The sequence below is a fragment of the Octopus sinensis genome, linkage group LG29, assembly GCF_006345805.1.
Source record: "Octopus sinensis linkage group LG29, ASM634580v1, whole genome shotgun sequence".
Classification (NCBI taxonomy): Eukaryota; Metazoa; Mollusca; class Cephalopoda; order Octopoda; family Octopodidae; genus Octopus; species Octopus sinensis.
This window is the reverse complement of record NC_043025.1, coordinates 5,511,764-5,537,810: the sequence shown is the minus strand read 5'-3', so window position 1 is coordinate 5,537,810 and position 26,047 is coordinate 5,511,764. Positions and strand designations below refer to the sequence as shown.

The window sequence follows — 26,047 nt, the reverse complement described above, 5'->3', positions numbered from 1 at the left end:
AAAGAGAGAGAGACAGTATAGAATATAAAGAGAGAGAGAGAGAGAGACAGTATAAAATATAAAGAGAGAGAGAGACAGTATAGAATGTAAAGAGAGAGACGAAGTATAGAATATAAAGAGAGAGAGAGAGAGGGAGAGAGAGATAAGTGATAATGGAGTGAGTGGTGCGTGTGTTGGTTGCAGCACAGAAATTATGAACCTTCCCCCCCCTCGAAACCGGTGTTTGGACTTATGAACCGGTGTTCGTTCACCAACAATTAACAACCTACCGTACCTCGTGGACGATCCTAACAACGAGGTCGCTCCTGCGGGCCTGTGCGCTGAGCAGGCAGGCATGCTAGAAATAACAGCCAAAGTTTTTCCCTCTGTTTGTAACCCTATCGTCGTAAAAGATAAGGGAAATGAGGGGGGGGGGGCATAAAATATTGGGCGTAACTTCGGTATAGGCGCAGGAGTGGCTGTGTGGTAAGTAGCTTGCTAACCAACCACATGGTTCCGGGTTCAGTCCCACTGCATGGCACCTTGGGCAAGTGTCTTCTACTATAGCCTCGGGCCGACCAATGCCTTGTGAGTGGATTTGGTAGACGGAAACTGAAAGAAGCCTGTCGTATAGATGTGTATATATATATATGTGTGTGTGTGTGTGTGTTGTATGTCTGTGTTTGTCCCCCTAGCAATGCTTGACAACCGATGCTGGTGTGTTTACGTCCCCGTTACTTAGCGGTTCGGCAAAAGTGACCGATAGAATAAGTACTGGGCTTACAAAGAATAAGTCCCGGGGTCGATTTGCTCGACTAAAGGCGGTGTTCCAGCATGGCCGCAGTCAAATGACTGAAACAAGTAACTTCGGTATAGGTACCGGAAGTACCGGATACATTTCAAGAAAGTGGGATTTTTTTTTATATATGGGGTGTTAGGGTTAGGGTTGGGGGGGGAGGAGAAAAGGGGTTTCTGTTATCTTCAGAAATGTAAACAAAGCCACTTCCGGTACTTATACCGAAGGATCGCCAAATATTGGATAGTCGTCCTCGATTCACAACCTCTACGGTCGTTAAAATAATGTTGGCGATCTTTCGTCTCTAGTAGACCTTTCCGTCGATTTCCGTAAAAAAATAGTTTTTTTTTTACGTATGGGCCTGCGGGAACTTTTGAAGTAATATACATACATATACACATACACCGAGTAAAAAATTTAGTTATCTCTTTCTTTCACACATTACTCTGTCTCTTCACACACTAACAGAAGCACTTCACTTACACAACATACTGTCTGTCTCCCACACCCCATCAAACACACACACACACATGTACATCAATGCTTCCCATGCACGGTAACTTCAAAAGAACTTCCCTCGTCATACAATCGCTTTCTCTTAGTCTCTTTCGCTCTCATTACTTCAAAAGTTCCCGCAAGCCCATATGTAAAAAAAAAAAATTTGTTTACGGAAATCGACGGAAAGGTCTACTAGAGACGAAAGATTGCCGATATGTTAGATTGTCGTTTTCGATTCACACCCTGCCATCTTCAAAAGATTCTGGTGACAGATACTTCGGGCAGTCGTCTTTGATTCATATCCTATCGTCTTAAAACTATATTGGAGACGGATATGTTGGACAGTCGTCTTCGATTCATACTTTGCCGTGTGAAAAAAGAAAAATATTAGAGGCAGATACGGGATCTTTTCGGTTTGAACGGCAGTTTTTTCTAGCTGTGTCATATGAAATTGTCACCCATAATTATGACCCTAGTATCGATCTATTGCATTTCAATCTGTTTTAGGGTTAGGGTTAAGGGAACTTTTCGGTTTGAACGGCAGTTTTTTCTAGCTGTGTCATATGAAATTGTCACCCATAATTATGACCCTAGTATCGATCTATTGCATTTCAATCTGTTTTAAGGTTAGGGTTAGGGGATCTTTTCGGTTTGAACGGCAGTTTTTTCTAGCTGTGTCATATGAAATTGTCACACATAATTATGACCCTAGTATCGATCTATTGCATTTCAATCTGTTTTAGGGTTAGGGTTAAGGGATCTTTTCGGTTTGAACAGCAGTTTTTTCTAGCTGTGTCATATGAAATTGTCACACATAATTATGACCCTAGTATCGATCTATTGCATTTCAATCTGTTTTAGGGGTAGGGGTAGTGGTGGGGAAGAAAGGTATCTTTTTTTCTTCACAAATGTAAATAAACCCAATCTGTTTCTTAAACGAGGGATATATTCATGCGGCACAGAATGTTTTTTTTTACCTCAATAGACGTCATCGATTGGTTGAAATTGCAGAAATTGAAGAAAAAAACAACAAATATCTTACAAACTATAGAATTTTCTCAATAAAGCCAAGAGAAAAAGATGTTTTATAAACACATTCCACCAGTATACGAAGTTTAAAATTTTTTAGTTACCTAGAAATTATGTTAAAAACTGCCGTTCAAACTGAAAAGATCCCAGATACGCTGAACAATCGTCCTCAATTCACAGCCTGCACTCTTTAAAAAAATTGTTGATGACCAGATACGTCTTAAAAGGTATTGCAGACACATGTTAGATAGTCGGCTTCGATTCACACCCTACCTTCTTCAAAAAAAAATATTGGCGACAGATATATTGAACAGTCGTCTTCGATTCATAATTCCCTATAAAAAGACAGCGATCGAAGAATTCCCTTAATCATAGGTCTCCTAAATCAGCGCTAACCTGGGACTAAACAACAACACAGAGAGGCCCCTTGGTGTTCAGCTTGTTAGATTTTAGCAGCCAAACTTCTCTCAAGTTACTCGTATTGTCTTGAAGAAGAAAGGGAAGGATACACTGTCGTGTTTGTATAGTTAAGAAGCTTGCTTCGCCACCACTTCGCTCTGTTGCGTAGCGTCTAGGCCAAATTGGTCTTCAAATATAGGTTTCGAGTGGAGCAATTCCATATGAGCGGAATTTGGGTGATGAACGTGTGAGGAAGTCCATCATATCATCATCATCATCATCGTTTAACGTCCGTTTTCCGCGCTAGCACGGGTTGGACGGTTCGACCGGGGTCTGACAAGCCCGAAGGCTGCACCAGGCTCCAGTCTGATCTGGCAGTGTTTCTACAGCTGGATGCCCTTCCTAACACCAACCACTCCACGAGTGTAGTGGGTGCTTTTTACGTGCCACCTGCACAGGTGCCAGAGTGGTCTGGCATTGGCCACGATCGGATGGTGCTTTTTATGTGCCACCGGCACAGAAGCCAGTCGAGGCGGCACTGGCAACGGCCACGTTCGGATGGTGCTTTTTATGTGCCACCGGCACAGGTATCATATACACATAACAAATAAGCGTCACTAGACCTCACGTCTGGAAACTAAAAAAATTAAATGTTTTAAATGGGCAGTTCTCAGAGACAGGACACTTGTTGGAACATCGTTGATTATAAGCCTGCTTGAAAATGTTAGCCTAGGGCTAAACAGCAACAACGAAATACCAGTACATGGTCGTTAAATCTACTAAGAGTAGCAGTCAAAATTCCCTCATATTGTCTTGTTTGAAGGACACATAATGTTGTCCGGTGGAGATAAAGAATACGTACACTACCTGTTTTCGGCGTAACAAAAACCTTAACCCTAACCGTAAACACCGGGGGTACATATTCTTTACTTTTGCCATGTTGCCGAGATAATGTCTGAATAAAAAAATTACAGGGCAGTTTTGGTTAGAATTGCTGCGATGGTAGATGTAATAATAATAATAATGAAATTATTGTATACAGTGCTCAGGCACACCACAACTTGTCAGAAAGTGCGTATAAAGTATATGCAGTAATGTACAAATGTCTGGGAAGTGAACAGTGTATGAGTCAGATACATGCTTGCGTGTGTATGGAGGGGAGAAAGTCAGGTGTAGTGTTGGCGAATCTCAGAAAGCATGGAAGTTTTGAAGGATGCAGTGCTCCGACAACTAACAACTGATGCCGTCAATTTGTTCCATACTTCAGCAACTCTTAGCATGAAAAACTGTTTCCGAAAGTCATGGGAGCTGTACTGTTTTCTGACTTTGTAAATATGTCCACGGGTGTTAGATGGGTGGAGTTTGAAAAGGTGCTCAGAGTTATTGTTTGTAAGATGGTTGATAATTTTATGGGTGTCTACCAAGTCAGCTGCCAGACATCGGAGTTTCAATGTATCCATGCCCAGGGAAGTAAGGCGTTCAGAATATGGCAAATGCCTGATGGAGAGAATTCTCTTGGTTGCCTGTCGCTGAATGGCTTCCAGACGATTAATATCCTGGGCAAGATAGGGGTTCCAGGCCAGTGATGCAAATTCCAGGTGAGGCCACACCATAGCTATATAAAGCCTCAGATAGATAGCCGGAGAGCAGCTCACAAAGGACTTGGTGAGTGATGCCAAGACTTGGTGAGTGAACTGCTTGATTCGATCTAGGGTTGAACAGGTAAACTCTAATGTGGTTGTCGTTTATTAAGAAACCTGTTGGCTCTGATCCAGCGAACCATTGACAAAAAGATATTCCAGCTGCGACCATCCCATCGTTGCTGTTGGTCAAACAGTCTTTTCGGGACTTCTGTTAAAATGTATCTACAATAAATTGCTTATACTTTTAAGGAACACAAAGTATTTTAACATCTTTTTCTGCAATTCCTAATTAGCACTCAGTCGGTTTTGACGATGAGGCTGCCAGTTAATCCAATTAACAGAACAGCTTGCTTGTGGAATTAACATGCATATGGCTGAGTACTCCACAGACACGTGTACCCCTAACGTAGTTTGAAGGGAGATTCAGTATGACAGAGTGTGACAAGGCTGGTCCCTTTGAATTACTGGTACAACTCATTTTTGCCAGCTGAGTGGACAGGAGCAACATGAAATAAAGTGTCTGTGGAGTACTCATCCATTTGCATGTTAATTTCATGAGCAGCCAGCCTCGTCTGGTCCCCGTGCCAGTGGCACGTAAAAAGCACTCACTACACTCATTGAGTGGTTGGTGTTAGGAAGGGCATCCAGCTCTAGAAACATTGCCAGATCAGATGGGGCCTGGTGCAGCCTTCTGGCTTCCCAGACCCCAGTTGAACCTTCCAACCCATGCTAGCATGGAAAGCGGACACTAAACGATGATGATGATGAGGTCATTCCATTGGTCAGATCAAATGAAACCCTCGTCGTCGTAACCAATGGAATACTAGTTTTATGTAAGACCCCGTTATATCGTCAGTGACAATATATAATGTGTATATGTCTAACAATATATCTCGGTGCCAAATATAACCGTACAACAATAAGCAATGCAACAAGAGTTGGTTATCTTATTATAACCATTTGAACAATCATCATCATCATTGTTCGACCGTGGTCGAGACAATGGAATTTACCATGCTACGCCAGACTTCACAGTCCCTCATGGCATTATGGAGGTCTTGTTGCTGGATGCCTGTATCCCTGGAGATTACATGAGGGTAGGAGAGTGTGCACCCTCTGGTATTGCGAGTAGATGGCTTCAGCTTTACAACAATGTCCAGCAAAGTGGACTCTCCTACCTTTTACAAGAGATGACACAGGTGGTAGTTTCCCATAAATTTGCATTTTGGTTGGATGACGCTTCCACGAGGGATTTTGAGCTTTCATAAGGAGGCGAGTGTAGGTTCCATCCAACCGCCTCTCAAGCTTCTTTGATAACGTCCAGGTTTCTGAGCCATATAGTAGAATTGGTTCGACTGTGGCTTTGAAGATTTCAAGTTTGAAGTCTCTACTTAGATTTGATGACCAGATCTTTATGCATGTCATTACAGAAGATTTGAACAACAACAATCCAATGCAATACCAATGAGCCTAAAATCTTCACCATTCAGCTTCAACTGTTTACTGGTTATACACATACATTCTATATAAATTCCCTACTGGGAAGGACCAACTTTGAGAGAATCTTACATTGCTTATAAACTTTACATTTGGATGGACTCATATTAAACTCTGTTGGACTTTGGGATTTTACTCAAAGGTTATTGAAATAATATACATATATACCATTATGAAGGCGTGTGGCTCAGTGGTAAGAGCGTCGAGCTTACGATCGTGAGGTTGTGAGCTCGAATCCCGGACCGGGCTGCGTGTTGTGTTCTTGAGCAAGACACTTTATTTCACGTTGCTCCAGTTCACTCAGCTATAGAAATAAGTTGCGACGTCACAGGTACCAAGCTGTATCGGCCCCTTTGCCTTTCCCTTGGATAACATCGGTGGTGTGGAAGCTGGTATGGGTTACTTACAATCATGAGGAAGTGGGTTCAATTCCCATACCAGGCTGTGTGGTGTTCTTGAGCAAGACACTTTATTTCACGTTGCTCCAGTTCACTCAGCTGTAGAAATGAGTTGCGACGTCACAGGTGCCAAGCTGTATCGGCCCCTTTGCCTTTCCCTTGGATAACATTGGTGGCATGGAGAGGGGAGGCCGGTATACATGGGCGACTGCTGGTCTTCCATAAAACAACCTTGCCCAGACTTGTGCCTCAGAGGGTAACTCTCTAGGTGCAAACCCATGGTCAGTGTCTGACCGAAGGGAGTCACCATCACCACCATACCATTATGCCTATAAAACGGATTTACGAATTCAATAACCATACATATCTTACATCTATTTTCTTTCCTCCACTTCACTCTCTATTTCTATCACATCTAAACTAACTAAGACTTAACTATCCTCTCACACCGTCTCCGATGAAGGGATATTATTATTAATTAATATCCTAGAAACAGCTGTAAGACCTTCTATCTATAAATTCTCTGATATCTACACAGCCTTGGTTTTTTTATCTCATTACACAAAAAATTCATATATATATATATACAATGGACTTCTTTCAGTTTCCGTCCACCAAATCCACTCACAAGGCTTTGGTCGGCCCGAGGCTATAGTAGAAGACATTTGCCCAAGGTGTCACACAGTGGGACTGAACCCGAAACCATGTGGTTGGTTAGCAAGCTACTTACCACACAGCCACTACTACGCCTATATATATATATACATATACACGACAGGCTTCTTTCAGTTTCCGTCTACCAAATCCACTCACAAGGCTTTGGTCGGCCTGAGGCTATACTAGAAGACATTTGCCCAAGGTGCCACGCAGTGGGACTGAACCCGGAACCATGTGGTTCATAAGCAAGCTACTTACCACACAGCCACTCCTACGCCTATATATATATATACATATACACGACAGGCTTCTTTCAGTTTCCGTCTACCAAATCCACTCACAAGGCTTTGGTCGGCCCGAGGCTATAGTAGAAGACATTTGCCCAAGGTGTCACACAGTGGGACTGAACCCGGAACCACGTGGTTCGTAAGCAAGCTACTTACCACACAGCCACTCCTGCGCCTATTCAACCTTATACCAAACAACCTCAGAGATTTGCAAAGGACTTCAAAGAACAACTGGACAAATTTTTATCTTTGATACCGGATGAGATCTCATTGTGACAGGAGGCACACACACACATATGTGTGTGTATATATATATATATATATATATATACTAGCAGTATCGCCCGGCATTGCTCGGGTTTGTAAGGGAAATAACTATATAAGTATTTTTAGAGAGTTATAACCAAAAAATGCATCAAAAATGGAAAAAAAATGATGGTAAATTTTTTTTTTAAATCGTTGACTCATCGTAGATATTTTTAGAGAGTTACTTCCCTTATATAATAGCGAAAAAATGCATTAAAATGGAAAAAATGATGGTAAATTTTTTTTTAAATCGTAGACGCGCGCTAATACCCAGAAGGGCTCGATATGGATCACGACTATAAGATACCCGGTTTTGGTTAAACTGCACCACAAAATGTGGGAGTAGTTAGGAATCTAAATCGTACGAGACAGACACACAACTTGAATTTTATTTATAAAGATATATATATATATATATGTATGTATATGTAAATATATGCTATTTATACTTACAGATTCAGACATCTTGACATTTTTCAGATAAGACTTCTCAATAGTACATTAACCTGTCAGCCGAGGTGGTTGTAATGGTGGTGGCTACAGTATTGTGTCATAGTCAGTTGAAGAGGATGAGTTCTATAAACCTGTGTCCTTGACTGGGGAGGGAGGGAGGGCGTGAGTGGGGTCAGACTTTCAAGGACTGGAATATCACAGGTTTCAAGTGAATTTGAACACACACACACACAAAGATAGGTAGATATATCATAAGTATTGGCACATGATTCAGTTGTTAGAATGCCGAGCTCACAACCGCTGTTGGTGTGTTTACATCCCTCTGACTTCTCGCACGTTCTCTGGAATGCTTATGAAATTCTTACATCAACAGGCGCAGGAGTGGCTGTGTGGTAAGAAGCTTGCTAACCAACCACGTGGTTCCGGGTTCAGTCCCACTGCGTGGCATCTTGGGCAAGTGTCTTCTGCTATAGCCCCGGGCCGACCAATGCCTTGTGAGTGGATTTGGTAGATGGAAACTGAAAGAAGCCTGTCGTATATATGTATATATATATATATATATATATGTGTGTGTGTGTGTGTTTGGGTGTCTGTGTTTATCCCCCAAGCATTGATTGACAACCGATGCTGGTGTGTTTACGCCCCCGTCACTTAGTGGTTCGGCAAAAGAGACCGATAGGATAAGTACTGGGCTTACAAAGAATAAGTCCCGGGGTCGATTTGCTCAACTAAAGGCGGTGCTCCAGCATGGCTGCAGTCAAATGACTGAAACAAGTAAAAGAGTAACAGCAAATCTAATTTAGATCAGAGAAACCCTAAGTTTATGATGAACCAAATAAGATTGGTTTTTCAAGACATTTCTTCCCCCAAGTCTCTCTCTCTATATAAAGCTGAAGTTGTCTGTGTGTGGCAGGTTTGGTAGCCTTCAACTAACACTATCTCCTCCGAGACCCTGCGGCGCAAGTTGACCAAAATTGAGAGTATGATAGAAGAAGGCTTGCTCTTCATTCCGTAGAAGAAAAAATTCAAATCGGACCATGTTAACACCAAAAATTATTTACATCAGAAAGGTGCTTTTTTTCTAAGAAAATCCTTATTTTTTAATGATTTTTTTGACTGCTGTGTTGCCATTTTTCGGTGTATTTCAATCAGAAAAATGTTCACCTAAAGAGAATAACAAGCTACATAATGCAAAATTTTTACTTTTCAAAAATTCCAATTCTAAAGGGTCGAAACAAACCCAAGCATCGCCAGGCGATACTGCTAGTTAATAAAACAACACAAATATACAGCATTAAAAATTAGATATTTATTGAAGAAATTCAAATACTGAATTCCAATTCATAAGTGTGTGTATGTGTGAGCGCATGTATGTATGTGTGTAGCAAAGAATGTGTATATATATTTTTTTGTTTTAGTTACATGCTAAGTTCTTGATATGCATTTCCAGAGAGTAAAAGGTGTAATCAATAAGCATCCAACCTTCATTTTTTTTTTTTTGCACAAAATAAAAACGCGGGAGCAAAATTTACATGGGTATTAGGTGGCTGTGTCCTTCCTGAGCGTGCGCAAACATTTTCGGGTCTGTAGGTTGCGTCATTCACTCACAGTGACCCGTTGAGTAGACCTCCCAAGGCGAATACTTTGAAGGAGACGAAATCAAAATTTTTCATTTCATTTGATCTAGTTGCAGCTCACGAGCTGTGGCCATGCTGGGGCACCGCCATTTTGTTTTTTGGCCAAAGGTTGGATACTTTTTGACCACACCTCGTATTGTAGAAAGTATTTTTATAATCATCTGAGACCTATAAGTACTTTTGTGTCATAGTTTCATGCCATTATCCAGGAACCTGAACACAGCAATCTACATGTGGTACAAACATAGTTACAAGTGCAATATACATACATAAATATGTGTGTGTGTGTGTATATATATCTATATTATATATATATATATATATATATATATATATATATATATATATATATATATATATTGCGTGTGTGTATAAATATATATATATATATTGAGTGTGTGTGTATATATATATATATATATATATATATATATATATTGTGTGTTGTATATATATAATATATATATATATATTGTATGTGTGTGTATATATATTATATATATAAATTGTGTTTTTATATATATATATATATTGTGTGTGTATATATATATATATATTGTGTGTGTATATATATATTGTGTGTGTGTGTATATATATATCTATATTATATATATAATATATATTGTGTGTGTATATATATATATTGTGTGTGTGTGTATATATATATAATATAAATTGTGTTTTTATATATATATATATATATTGTGTGTGTGTATATATATATATATATTTGTATGTATATATATAGTGTGTGTGTGCGTATATATATATATATATATATATTATATATAATATATATATATATATATATATAATATATATATATATATATATATATATATTATATGATATATATATTATATATGTAGTATATACATATATATATGTATATCATAATCTCAACTAGTTGCAGACACCTCATTTTGCTTCTGGTCCCACTGTTCAGGTGTCATGGTTTTCATTTGGAAGGCATGGATTATTTTCAGTTCTTCTTTCAGAATAGAATTAACCAATCTGGAAAGAAAAAGAGGAACAGAAACAATAAAATTAATAATAAGAAGAAGAGCACTCAGAGAGCACAAACCTCTGCCTAGGCAACACCAACGTCCTCTTACCGATTAGCCAGAGATGATTTTTGAAATGAGAATATCTGAAATAAACTGGATTGCTCTCACAAACGAGAATACTAAAAGTGAACCCAACTGCTCTCAAAAATTAAGTAAAAGACAGGAAAAATAATCCAGAATCCTTGTCCGGTACCGGATTGGTCCCAAAATCTAATCAGTTTGTGTCAGTCACAAGGCCAAACATCCCTGAAAGTTTCATCTGAATCCATCCAGCGGTTCTTGAGATATCTTGTCCACAGACAAACAAACAAACAAATGTGACTGAAAACAATACCTTCGCCTTCTCACTAAGGCAGAGATAACAAGAGTAGTCAGAGAGCATAAACCTCTGCCAAGGCATCACCAACATCTTCTCAATGATTAGCCAGAGATGATCTTTAAAATGAGAATATCTGAAATAAACTCGACTGATCTCACAAACGAGAATATTAAAATGAACCCAACTGCTCTCAAAAATGAAGTAAAGAAACTGGAAAAATAATCCAGAATCCTTGTCCGGTACCAAACTCTAATCAGTTTGTGCCAGTCACGAGGCCAAACATCCCTGACAGTTTCATCCGAATCCATCCAGTGGTTCTTGAGATATCTTGTCCATGGACAAACAAACAAAGAAACACATATGACTGAAAACAATACCTCTGCCTTCTTGCTAAGGCAGAGGTAATAATAATAATAATAATAATAATAATAACAAGCGCACCCAGAGATTGCAAACCTCTGCCTAGGCAACACCAACGTCCTCCCAGTGATTAGTCAGAGATGATTTTTAAAATGAGAATATCTGAAATAAACTCGACTGATCTCACAAATGAGAATACTAAAAATGAACCTGACCGCTCTCTAGAATTAAGTAAAAAAACAGGAAAAATAATCCAGTACCTTTGTCCAGTACCGGATCGATCCCAAAATACAATCAATTCATGCCAGTCACAAGGGCAAACATCCCTGAAAGTTTCATCCGAATCCATCCAGCAGTTCTTGAGATATTTTGTCTACGGACAAACAAACACACGCAACTGTAAACCATACCACTGCCTTCATTAACCCTCTCGTTACTGTATTTTTTGAGATGCTCTGTGTTTCTTTCAATTAAATTGAAATATAACAAAGAATTTAGTAAAATAACTTAGTTATTATTAAGCTAGTGTTAGGAACATAAATTGTGACTAAAGTTTGGTGCAAGATTTTAATTCAGAACTTATGAAAACAAGACATTTGTACTACAAAGCCAGAGGTGGTTTCAGCCGGGTTGGTATCAAAAGGGTTAAAAATATCATGGTGACTTGAACCCTTTTGTTACCATATTTCTGTTGAGATGCTCTGTGTTTCTTTCAATTATTTTAAATATAACAAAGAATTTAGTAAAATAACTTTGTTATCATTCAGCTGGTGTTAGGAACATAAATTGTGACTAAGGTTAGTGGAAGATTTTTATTCAGAACTTACGAGCCGGTTTTGGCCGGGTTGGTAACGAAAGGGTTAAGGCAGAGGTAATAATGGTGGGTGTAGAAATGGTTGTTGGGTGACAAATTCCAAGAGGAGGTCTAATAATATAAAGATTATTGATGTCACATATACTTCACCCTTAGAGTTTAACCCAGCCATATCTGGCCAAAATAATCTTCCAGTTTGATCTTCAAACTGGCCAGATATGGCCTTCTGTGGTGAGCTGGCAGAAATGATAGCACGCCGGGCGGAATGCCTAGCTGTATTTCGTCTGTCGCTACGTTCTGAGTTCAAATTCCACCGAGGTCGACTTTGCCTTTCATCCTTTCGACTTAATACCTATGTCTGTCCTCTCTGTGTTTAGCCCCTTGTGGATAATAAAGAAATAGGTATTTCGTCTGCCGCTATGTTCTGAGTTCAAATTCCACCGAGGTCGGCTTTGCCTTTCATCCTTTCGGGGTCGATAAATAAAGTACCAGTTTCACACTGGGGTCAATGTAATCGACTTAATCTGTTTGTTTGTCCTTGTTCGTCCCCTCTATGTTTAGCCCCTTTTGGGTAGTAAAGAAATAGGTATTTCGTCTGCTGCTACGTTCTGAGTTCAAATTCCGCTGAGGTCGACTTTGCCTTTCATCCTTTCAGGGTCGATAAATTAAGTACCAGTCACACACTGGGGGTCAATCTAATCGACTTAATCCCTTTGTTTGTCCTAGTAAAGAAATAGGTATTTCGTCTGCTGCTACGTTCTGAGTTCAAATTCCGCTGAGGTCGACTTTGCCTTTCATCCTTTCAGGGTCGATAAATTAAGTACCAGTCACACACTGGGGGTCAATCTAATCGACTTAATCCCTTTGTTTGTCCTAGTAAAGAAATAGGTATTTCGTCTGCTGCTACGTTCTGAGTTCAAATTCCGCTGAGGTCGACTTTGCCTTTCATCCTTTCAGGGTCGATAAATTAAGTACCAGTCACACACTGGGGTTCAATCTAATCGACTTAATCCCTTTGTTTGTCCTAGTAAAGAAATAGGTATTTCGTCTGCTGCTACGTTCTGAGTTCAAATTCCGCTGAGGTCGACTTTGCCTTTCATCCTTTCAGGGTCGATAAATTAAGTACCAGTTACACACTGGGGATCAATCTAATCGACTTAGTCCCTTTGTCTGTCCTTGTTTGTCTCCTCTATGTTTAGCCCCATGTGGGTAGTAAAGAAATAGGTATTTCGTCTGCCGTTACGTTGTGAGTTCAAATTCCGCCGAGGTCGACTTTGCCTTTCATCCTTTTGGGGTCGATAAATTAAGTACCAGTTACGCGCTGGGGATCGATGTAATCGACTTAATCCCTTTGTCTGTCCCCTTGTGGGGAGTAAAGAAATATTTATTTAAGTAAATATTCACACCGTAAGCATACTTGGATGGGCCTTCAAATTACACGTTTTAACTTTGTCGAGTAACTAAGAACTTTGGCGAATAGCTCAAGGGAGGTAACTCTTACAGTATAACGATTATTTCAACAGAAATATTTAAAAATTCGGTTTCATCTTTCGTTTCAGTAATTAGACTGCGGCCATGCTGGAGCACCGACTTTTAGCCGTATGAACTGGCGACGGCACTTATTTATTTTTAAAATCATGATACATGTTCTACTGGTTCTTTTTGCTGAACCGCTAAGTTACGGGGAGACGTAGACACACCAACACCGATTGTCAGTGGTGGAGGTGGACACACACACATATATATATATATATGACGGGCTTCTTTCAGTTTCCGTCTACCAAATCCGTTCACAAGGTTTTGGTCGGCCGGAGGTTAAAGCAGAAGACACTTGCCCAAGGTGCCACGCAGTGGGACTGAACCCAGAACCATGTGGTTGGTTAGCAAGCTACTTACCACACAGCCACTCCTGGACAAAATACTGCAAATACATCATTTAATGTCCGCTTTCCATGCTGGCATGGGCTGGACGGTTCAATTGGGGTCTGGGAAGCCAGGAGGCTGCACCAGGCACCAGTCTGATCTGGCAATGTTTCTACAGCTGGATGCCCTTCCCAACGCCAACCACTCCGTGAGTGTAGTGGGTGCTCTTTATGTGCCACCTGCACAGGAGCCAGGCGAGGCTGGCAATGACCGCGATCGGATGGTGCTTTTTTATGTGCCACCGGCACGGGGGCCAGGCGAGGCTGGCAATGACCGCGATCGGATGGTGCTTTTTTATGTGCCACAGGCACGGGGGCCAGGAGAGGCTGGCAATGGCCACGATCGGATGGTGCTTTTTATGTGCCACCGACACGGGGGCCAGGCGAGGCTGGCAATGACCGCGATCGGATGGTGCTTTTTTATGTGCCACCGGCACGGGGGCCAGACGAGGCTGGCAATGACCGCGATCGGATGGTGCTTTTTTATGTGCCACCAGCACGGGGGCCAGGAGAGGCTGGCAATGGCCACGATCGGATGGTGCTTTTTTATGTGCCACCAGCACGGGGGCCAGGAGAGGCTGGCAATGGCCACGATCAGATGGTGCTTTTTATGTGCCACCGGCACGGAGGCCAGGAGAGGCTGGCAACGGCCACGATCGGATGGTGCTTTTTATGTGCCACCAGCACGGAGGCCCGTCGGGGCGGCGCTGGCAACAGCCACGTTCGGATGGCTCGCTTACATGCCACTGGCACTGGTATCACAGCTAAAATTTCCATTAATGTTGATCGATTTCGATTTTGATCTCACTTGCCTCAACAGGTCTTCACAAGGGGAGTTAAATATGTAAATATATGCATGCGTACAAACAACAACACACACAAATATACATATACGTACCAACCCTTAAATCAACAGGCGCAGGAGTGGCTGTGTGGTAAGTAGCTTGCTAACCAACCACATGGTTCCGGGTTCAGTCCCACTGCATGGCATCTTGGGCAAGTGTCTTCTACTATAGCCTCAGGCCGACTAAAGCCTTGTGAGTGGATTTGGTAGACGGAAACTGAAAGAAGCCCGTCGTATATATATAGGAGTGGCTGTGTGGTAAGTAGCTTGCTAACCAACCACACGGTTCCGGGTTCAGTCCCACTGCGTGGCATCTTGGGCAAGTGTCTTCTACTATAGCCTCAGGCCGACTAAAGCCTTGTGAGTGGATTTGGTAGACGGAAACTGAAAGAAGCCCGTCGTATATATATATAGGAGTGGCTGTGTGGTAAGTAGCTTGCTAACCAACCACATGGTTCCGGGTTCAGTCCCACTGCGTGGCATCTTGGGCAAGTGTCTTCTACTATAGCCTCAGGCCGACTAAAGCCCTGTGAGTGGATTTGGTAGACGGAAACTGAAAGAAGCCCGTCGTATATATGTATATATATATGTATGTGTGTATATGTTTGTGTGTCTGTCTTTGTCCCCCTAGCATTACTTGACGGCCGATGCTGGTGTGTTTACGTCCCCGTTACTTTGCGGTTCGGCAAAAGAGACCGATAGAATAAGTACTAGGCTTACAAAGAATAAGTCCTGGGGTCGATTTGCTCTACTAAAAAGGCAGTGCTCCAGCATGGCCGCAGTCAAAACGAGTAAAAGAGAGAGAGTGATGCTTATTGAGAGATGATTTGAACCCTTCTACCCAGAATCATATACAGGGGTGGCTGTGTGGTAAGCAGTTTGTTTCCCAACCACAAGGTTCCAGGTTCAGTCCTACAGCATGGCGCCTTGGGCATGTGCTTTCTACTAACCTCAGGCCAACCAAAGCCTTGCGAGTGGATTTCATAGACGGAAACTGAAGGAAGCCCATCTTATATGTGTGTGTGTGTCTGTGTCTCCCTCATCATATCTTGACAACCGGTGTTGGTTTGTTTACTGAATAATTCAGTAAAAGAGACAGATAATATAAGTCAGGCTTAAGAGGTAACTATACACCAACTTAAAAGCTGCACAATCGATTAGATTGACCCCCAGTGTGTAACTGGTACTTAATTTATTGACCCCGAAGGGATGAAAGGCAAGTCGACCTTGGCAGAACTTGAGCTCAGAATGTAGAGGCTTTTAAGCCAGCTCCTGTGGAGGGCTCTTCATTAGTTTAATAAAATTTAATATGTGCTTAATGCATGAAGTGTCATTGTTGGGCCCAAAACCTAATGAAGAGCCCTCCACAGGAGCTGGCTTAAAAGCCTCTACGTTCTGAGCTCAAGTTCTGCCAAGGTCGACTTTGCCTTTCATCCTTTCGGGGTCAATAAATTAAGTACCAGTTACACACTGGGGATCAATCTAATCGATAGCGCTGCTGCTACGTTCTGAGTTCAAATTCCGTTGATGTCAACTTTGCCTTTCATCCTTTCAGGGTCGATAAATTAAGTACCAGTTACACACTGGGGGTCAATCTAATCGACTTAGTCCCTTTGTCCTCTCTATGTTTAGCTCCTTGTGGGTAGTAAAGAAATAGGTATTTCGTCTGCTGCTACGTTCTGAGTTCAAATTCCGTTGATGCCAACTTTGCCTTTCATCCTTTCGGGGTCGATTAAATAAGTACCAGTTACACACTGGGGGTCAATCTAATCGACTTAATCCCTTTGTCTGTCCTTGTTTGTCCTCTCTATGTTTAGCCCCTGGTGGGTAGTAAAGAAATAGGTATTTCGTCTGCCGCTACGTTCTGAGTTCAAATTCCGCTGATGTTGACTTTGCCTTTCATCCTTTCGGGGGTCGATAAATTAAGTACCAGTTACACACTGGGGGTCAATCTAATCGACTTAATCCCTTTGTCTGTCCTTGTTTGTCCTCTCTATGTTTAGCCCCTTGTGGGTAGTAAAGAAATAGGTATTTTGTCTGCTGCTACGTTCTGAGTTCAAATTCCGTTGATGTCAACTTTGCCTTTCATCTTTTCGGGGGTGGATAAATTAAGTACCAGTTACGCACTGGGATTCAATCTAATCGACTTCATCCCTTTGTCTGTCCTTGTTTGTCCTCTCTATGTTTAGCCCCTTGTGGGTAGTAAAGAAATAGGTATTTCGTCTGCTGCTACGTTCTGAGTTCAAATTCCGTTGATGTCAACTTTGCCTTTCATCCTTTCGGGGGTGGATAAATTAAGTACCAGTTACGCACTGGGGTTCAATCTAATCGACTTCATCCCTTTGTCTGTCCTTGTTTGGCCCCTCTGTGTTTAGCCCCTTGTGGGTAATAAAGAAATAAGAGGACAGCATCATGTTCCAAAACCTGCTTTGGTATGGTTTCTAACATTGAATGACTTTTCTAATGCCAACCGCTTTTCAGTCATTCGCAAGACAAGGAATTTTTTGAGAGAGGAAAGGGCATTAGAGGAGGTGATCTTGCGACAGGTTAGAGTGTAACAGAGAGACAGAAACAGGTGTATTGCTGTAGAGGAGATACCTGGGGATCTTTTCGGTTTGAACGGCAGTTTTTCCTAGCGGTGTCATATGAAATTGTTACCCATAATTATAACCCTAGTATCGATCTATTGCATTTCAATGTTTTAGGGTTAGGGGGAAGGGTATCTTTTTTCTTTAGAAATGTAAATAAACCCAATCTGTTTCTTAAACGAGGGACATATTCATACGGCACAGAATGTTTTCACCTCAATAGACGTCATTGATTGGTTGAAATTTCAGAAATTGAAGAAAAAAAAAGCAACAAATATCTTACAAACTATAGAATTTTCTCAATAAAGCCAAGAGAAAAAGATGTTTTATAAACACATTCTACCAGTATACGAAGTTTAAAATTTTTTAGTTACGTGGAAATTATTTTAAAAAACTGCCGGTCAAACCGAAAAGATCTCTGTTCCTTAAACGAGGGACATATTCATACGGCACAGAATGTTTTCACCTCAATAGACATCAGTGATTGGTTGAAATTGCAGAAATTGAAGAAAAAAAACCCAACAAATATCTTACAAACCATAGAATTTTCTCAATAAAGCCAAGAGAAAAAGATGTTTTATAAACACATTCTACCAGTATACGAAGTTTAAAAGTGTTTAGTTGCGTGGAAATTATTTTAAAAAACTGCCGTTCAAACCAAAAAGATCCGATACCTGGTTACCTGGCCAGAGATGGAAAGAGAAAGAGTTAACAAGAACGCAGACAAAAAGGTGTGCTTCTATAAAGGAGATAAACGGTCATGTGTCTATTTTTCCACAGGCTCAGCTCTACTCTTCGTTAATTATGCAAATTCAGGAGACAAACAGACTCACCTGTGTTGACTCAATAAAGATTTACCAGCAAATTCAGGTGAGACAATCACAGACTGGAACTTCTCTCCACAACCACAGGCAGAAACATCAATGACTTCCTGTAATTTAAAAACTTAATTATAAATCTCAGAGCTAGTTATAAACAGTAGCTGCAACACATCTTGACGTATATTTGCCATTTAAATATGGCTAACCCCTAAGGGTGGATGCTACTGTAGTTTGTAGCCCCAGGAGGACACCTCCTCCAGCTGGCCATAGACACACTTTCTGGGTATTGGGCTTCCTTTTGCAAACACTGATAGGGAACAGAAAGTGTGTCTATAGCCAGCTGGAGGAGATATCTTCCTGGGGCTACAAACTACAGTAGCATCCACCCTTAGGGGTTAGCCATATTTACATGGCAAATATACGTCACGAAAAAATTAATTATCTTTATATATAAAATTGAAGTTGTGTGTGTGAGACTCTGTCTCCTCCGATTTAGATTCCTAACTACTCCCACATTTTGTGGTGCAGTTTAACCAAAAGCGGGTATCTTATAGTCATCATTCATATCGAGCCCTTCTGGGTATTAGCACGCGTCTACAATGAGTCTACGATTTAAAAAAAAATTTGCCATAATTTTTTCCCATTTTTAATGCATTTTTTTGCTATTAAATAAGGGAAGTAACTCTCTAAAAATGCTTATATAGTTATTTCCCTTACAAACCCGAGCAACGCCGGGCAATACTGTTAGTCTTTATATATAAAAGTAAGGTTGTGCATCTGTCTCCTACGATTTAGATTCCTAACTACTCCCACATTTTGCGGTGCAGTTTAACCAAAAGCAGGTATCTTATAGTCGTCATTCATATCAAGCCCTTCTGGGCATTAGCACGTGTCTACAATGAGTCTACGTTTAAAAAAAAAGATTTACCATCATTTTTCCGCATTTTTAATGATTTTTGCTTGGGTTATATAAGGGAAGTAACTCTCTAAAAATGCTTATAGTTATTTCCCTTACAAACCCGAGCAACGCCAGGCGATACTCTCTCTTTACTCTTTTCTCTTTTACTTGTTTCAGTCATTTGACTGCGGCCATGCTGGAGCACCACCTTTAGTCGAGCAAATCGACCCCGGGACTTATTCTTTGTAAGCCCAGTACTTATTCTATCAGTCTCTTTTGCCGAACCGCTAAGTGACGGGGACGTAAACACACCAGCATCGGTTGTCAAGCAATGCTAGGGGGACAAACACAGACACACAAACACACACACATACATATATATACATATATACGACAGGCTTCTTTCAGTTTCCGTCTACCAAATCCACTCACAAGGCATTGGTCGGCCCGGGCTATAGCAGAAGACACTTGCCCAAGATGCCACGCAGTGGGACTGAACCCGGAACCATGTGGTTGTTTAGCAAGCTACTTACCACACAGCCACTCCTGCACCTATACTGCTAGTAATTAATAAAAACCTATGTGAATAAAACACGGCATGGTAAAGGTATCGTTGCTGTTACCTCACCTCCATCTTGGTGAGTCCTGATTAGGTAAAAACTTTCAAACTATTACCATCTTCTCTTGTTTTCAGACAGTGTTTCTAGAAAGCTGACCACAATCTTGCAAGTGAATTTGGCGGATGGAAACTGAAAGAAGCCCATTGTGTGTGTGTCTTTGTGTACGTGAATGTCCCCCGGTGTTGGTGTGTTTACATTCCTGTAACTTAGCAGTTCAGCAAAAGCAACCAACAGAATAAGCACCAGGCTTTACAAATCACAAATACTAGGGTTGATTCGTTTGAATAAAAATTCTTCAAGACCCCAGAAAATTGTAGAAAATTTCATTAAAAAATATGCATTTTTCTGGAAATTATGAGTAAACAAATTGAGCGGGGGAGGGTGCACAATTGCGTAGGTACACCAACCAGGGTACTGCTTAATTATAAGCCCACTTATGCATACCTTTCCTTCTTGTGACACAAACCCTACTTGTGAAGACCTGTTGAGGCAAGTGAAAATCGAAATCAAAATCAATCAACATCAATGGAAATTGTAGCTGTGATACCAGTGCCGATGGCACGTAAGAGAGCCATCCGAACATGGCCATTGCCAGCGCCGCCCGACTGGCCTCCATGCCGGTGGCACGTAAAAAGCACCATCCAATCGTGGCCGTTTGCCAGCCTCGTCTGGCCCCGTGCCAGTGGCACATAAAATGCACCATCCGATTGTGGCCGTTTGCCAGCCTCGTCTGGTGGAACGTAAAAAGCACCCACTACACTCATGGAGTGGTTGGCGTTAGGAAGGGCATCCAGCTGTAGAAACACTGCCAGATCAGATTGGGCCTGGCGCAGCATTCTGGCTTCCCAGACCCCAGTTGAACCGTCCAACCCATGCTAGCGTAGAAAACGGACGTTAAACGATGATGATGAAGAGTACAATTTCTGCTGGTTCTAGAAATGTCGTTACATCTTATAATTAAATACTAAATTACCTAAACGTTTTTACGTGTAACATTTTAAGACAAACTCCTTATATCTGAAAATAATATTTATTTTATTTCTAATAGGCGCAGGAGTGGCCGTGTGGTACGGAGCTTGCTTACCAACCACATAGTTCCGGGTTCAGTCCCACTGCGTGGCACCTTGGGTAAGTGTCTTCTACTATAGCCTCAGGCCGACCAAAGCCTTGTGAGTGGATATGGTAGACGGAAACTGAAAGAAGCCTGTCGTATATATGTATATATATATATATGTGTGTATATATATATATAGCATAATTAAATCTCAGAATGAGATTGAAACAGTATCGCTCGATAATGTAAAGTATAGAAGCCATCTTATCATGGCTAACCACATTGGGGAGGGGGTAGCTACAGTAACACCCCCTCCCCAATGTGGTTAGCCATGATAAGATGGCTTCTATACTTTACAATATATATATATATAGATATATATATACGTATATATATATATATATACGTATATATATATACGTATATATATATATATAATATACATATATATATATATATATATATATATATATATACATATATATATACAGGTGATACACGAAGGAGTCATACCCAATGACTGGTGCAGCAGCATACTAGTCAACTGCTACAAAGGTAAAGGTGATGCCCTAGATACAAATAATTACAGAGGTATCAAGCTGTTGGATCAAGTAATGAAGGTTACGGAGAGGGTCATAGCCCAACTAATTAGAGAGAGAGTTAGTTTAGATGAGATGCAGTTTGGGTTCGTGCCAGGGAAAAGTACCACTGATGCTATATTCCTGGTAAGGCAGCTGCAGAGAGAAATACCTAGCCAAAGATAAGCCCCTGTACCTGGCTTTCGTTGACATGGAGAAAGCTTTTGATAGGGTCCCCCGATCCCTTATCTGGTGGTCAATGAGGAAACTAGGGATAGATGAATGGCTGGTGAGGACTGTGCAAGCCATGTACAGAGATGCCGTAAGTAAGGTTAGGGTTGGCAACATGTACACAGAAGAATTCAAAGTAGAGGTTGGGTCCACCAGGTTCAGTACTCAGCCCCCTCCTATTTATCATAGTACTCCAGGCAATTACGGAGGAATTCAAGACAGGCTGTCCCTGGGAGCTCCTCTACGCTGACGACCTTGCTCTTATTGCTGAGTCACTATCAGAACTGGAGGAGAAGTTCCAGGTGTGGAAGGAGGGTTTAGAATCAAGGGGCCTTAGAGTCAACCTAGCTAAAACCAAAGTACTAATAAGTAGAAAGGTAGACAATCCACAAATATCTTCAGGAAGATGGCCCTGCTCGATCTGTAGAAAAGGTGTAGGTAGAAACTCTATAAGATGTACCCAGTGTAAGCTATGGACACATAAGAGGTGCAGCAATGTCAAAGGTAGGCTAACTGGAAGATAGTTTTTGTATGTGGCAGATGCTTGGGAGCATTAACCTCCGAAAATCTGCAGAAAACAACTTCCGTCACTTTCCAGGGGGAAAAACTAGAAGTAGTTGATAGCTTCGTTATCTAGGTGACCAAGTCAGTAGTGGGGGTGGGGCGCTGAAAGTGTAACTGCTAGAATAAGAATAGCCTGGGCAAAGTTTAGGGAGCTCTTACCTCTGCTGGTGACTAAAGGCCTCTCGCTCAGAGTAAAAGGCAGACTGTATGATGCGTGTGTACGAACAGCCATGCTACATGGCAGCGAAACATGGGCTGTGACTGCTGAGGACATGCGTAAGCTCGTGAGGAATGAAGCCAGTATGCTCCGATGGATGTGTAATGTCAGTGTACATACTCGACAGAGCGTTAGCACCTTGAGAGAAATGTTGTACCTAAGAAGCATCAGTTGTGGTGTGCAAGAGAGACGATTGCGCTGGTATGGTCATGTGGCGAGAATGGATGAAGATAGGTGTGTGAGAAAGTGCCAATCCCTAGCAGTTGAGGGAACCCGTGGAAGAGGTAGACCCAGGAAAACCTGGGACGAGGTGGTGAAGCACGACCTTCGAACTTTAGGCCTCACTGAGGAAATGACCAGAGACCGAGACCTTTGGAAATATTCTGTACGTGAGAAGACCAGGCAGGACAAGTGAGCCAGCCCACTTATGAATGCCTTTCCTCCTTGGACACAAAGACCGGTTGAGGCAAGCGAAGCGATATAGAACCTCATCCGACGACAGACACCCATCCCAACTCCCCATGCCTGCGAAGACATGTTGGGGCAAGCGAAATTGAAACCGAATTGAACCAGCCAGGATCCCTGGCCTGGTGGTACGTAAAAAGCACTATCCGACTCGGGGCCGTGGCACGTAAAATACTCCAATGCGACCGTACGACAGGCACCCAAGCCAACCCCCTTTGCTTGTGAAGACATGTTGGGGCAAGCGAAATCGAAATCGAAATCGAATTGAACCAGCCAGGATCCCTGGTCTGGTGGTACGTAAAGCACTATCCGACTCGTGGCCGTGTGGCACGTAGAATACTCCAATGCGACCGTACGACAGGCACCCTTGCCAACCCCCTTTGCTTGTGAAGACATGTTGGGGAAATCGAAATCGAATTGAACCAGCCAGGATCCCTGGTCTGGTGGTACGTAAAAAGCACTATCCGACTCGTGGCCGATGCCAGCACCGCCTCGACTGGCTTCCGTGCCGGTGGCACATAAAATACACCAATCTGACCGTGGCCGTTGCCAGCCCCGCCTGGCACCTGTGAGGTGGCACGTAAAAGCACCCACTACACTCACGGAGTGGTTGGCGTTAGGAAGGGCATCCAGCTGTAGAAACATTGCCAATTAGACTGGAGCCTGGTGCAGCCTTCTGGCTCCCAGAACCCCGGTCGAACCGTCCAACCCATGCTAGCATGGAGAACGGACGTTAAACGACGATGATGACGACGACGATATATATATATATATATATACGTATATATATATATATATGTTTGTGTGTCTGTGTTTGCCCCCCCACCCCAACATCGCTTGACAACTGATGGTGCTGTGTTTACGTCACCGTAGCTTAGCAGTTCGGCAAAAGAGACCGATAGAATAAGTACTAGGCTTACAAAGAATAAGTCCCGGGGTCGATTTCCTCGACTGAAGGCGGTGCTCCAGCATGGCCACAGTCAAAATGACTGAAACGAATAAAAGAGTAAATGAAATAATATTGTTAATTTTGCCCAGTTGCATAATTACACGGGCGATCTTTCGTCTCTAGTAGACCTTTCCGTCGATTTCCGTAAACAAATTTTTTTTTTTAACATATGGGCTTGCGGGAACTTTGAAGTAATGAGAGCGAAAGAGACTAAGAGAAAGCGATTGTATGACGAGGGAAGTTCTTTTGAAGTTACCGTGCATGGAAAGCATTGATGTACATGTGTGGTGTGTGGTGTTTGAGGGGTGGGGAGACAGACAGTATGTTGTGTAAGTGAAGTGCTTCTGTTAGTGTGTGTGAAGAGACAGAGTAATGTGTGAAAGAGAGAGATAACTGAAATATTTTACTCGGTGTATGTGTATATGTATGTATATTACTTCAAAAGTTCCCGCAAGCCCATATGTAAAAAACAAAAAATTTTTTTACGGAAATCGACGGAAAGGTCTACTAGAGACGAAAGATCGCCATTACACGTGCTTCTAAAACGAGTTAATTTTTTTGGTCTCTCTCTCCGAAGTAAACAATATTTTATTTACATTTCTGCATTTCAAGTAAACCTTTTATACAACGCAATCACCTGATTTCACCATCGAAATTCCGCTGCAAAATTCCCTTACATTAATCCAAAGGTCAACCCTATCTCACTTGACACGAGCCACAATAACGATGCACGGACCTGCTAGAAATAGCTGCAGAACGACCTCAACAGGAGTCGGGAAACTTTCCTTAACCAATTAACCCCAAATATATTTATTTATGCCAACGTTAACACCGGTACTACTCGAGAACAGTGGTCCCGGTGCGCGCACTCGCGTACTCGCACATCCGCGCTAGCTAGTCATGACTAATCGATCCTTACTTTACTCTTTTACTTGTTTCAAGTCATTTGACTGCGGCCATGCTGGAGCACCGCCTTTAGTCGAGCAACTCGACCCCGGGACTTATTCTTTTTGTAAGCCCTGTACTTATTCTATCGGTCTCTTTTTGCCGAACCGCTAAGTGACTTTGTGTATTTGTTTTTTTTTATCTAGTTTCAGCTCACGAGCTGTGGCCATGCTGGGGCACCGCCATTTATTTACTTTGTTTAAAAAATTATTTAGTGTTTTTGTGTTTTATTTACTTTGTTTAACAAAAATTATTTACTTTGTGTAAAAAAAAAAAGGCGTAACTTCGGTATAGGTACCGGAAGTACCGGATACATTTCAAGAAAGTGTTTTTTTTTTTTTATATATATATATATGGGGGGTTAGGGTTAGGGGTTTGTGTTATCTTCAGAAATGTAAACAAAGCCACTTACGGTACCTATACCGAAGGATCGCCCCCCGCCCTCCCCCACCAAAAAAAAATTATTTATTTTGTGTTTTATTTACTTTGCTAGCTAGTCGTTGTAGGATCGACTAGTCACGACTAGCTAGCGCGGCTACGCGAGTGCGCGCACCGGGACCACTGTTCTCGAGTAGTACCCGCTAACCCCTTGATTTGAAAGGAAGAAAATCGAGTACATTTACTAAATGTCCTGATCTACAGTATTAAAGGCCACAAAGGAATGCCGAATATATAATAATATACGAAATAGGCAATCTTTCGTCTCTAGTAGACCTTTCCGTCGATTTCCGTAAACAAATTTTTTTTTTTTTACATATGGGCTTGAGGGAACTTTTGAAGTAATGAGAGCGAAAGAGACTAAGAGAAAGCGATTGTATGACGAGGGAAGTTCTTTTGAAGTTACCGTGCATGGGAAGCATTGATGTACTGTGTGTGTGTGTGTGTTTGATGGGGTGTGGGAGACAGACAGTATATGTTGTGTAAGTGAAGTGCTTCTGTTAGTGTGTGTGTGAGAGACAGAGTAATGTGTGAAAGAAAGAGATAACTGGAATTTTTTACTCGGTGTATATGTATATGTATGTATATACTTCAAAAGTTCCCGCAAGCCCATATGTAAAAAAAAAAAAATTTTTACGGAAATCGACGGAAAGGTCTACTAGAGACGAAAGATCGCCGGAATGCCGAATATATAATAATATACGAAATATAATTGCAGCAGAAATTGAACACCGAATATAACAGAACAGAACACGAGGGCCGGATCTTAGCGAA

General features: G+C 41.6%; 1 non-coding gene across 1 annotated transcript; it reads right to left on the bottom strand.

Annotated features, from left to right (window-relative positions):
* Window positions 1-10,514: 10,514 nt before the first annotated feature.
* On the bottom strand, window positions 10,515-18,458 carry LOC115226245. The gene is made up of 2 exons (XR_005004240.1): window positions 18,327-18,458; window positions 10,515-10,593 (listed from the first exon to the last, which is right to left on the bottom strand). It is a non-coding gene; the product is annotated as an uncharacterized LOC115226245 (transcript).
* Window positions 18,459-26,047: the final 7,589 nt, after the last annotated feature.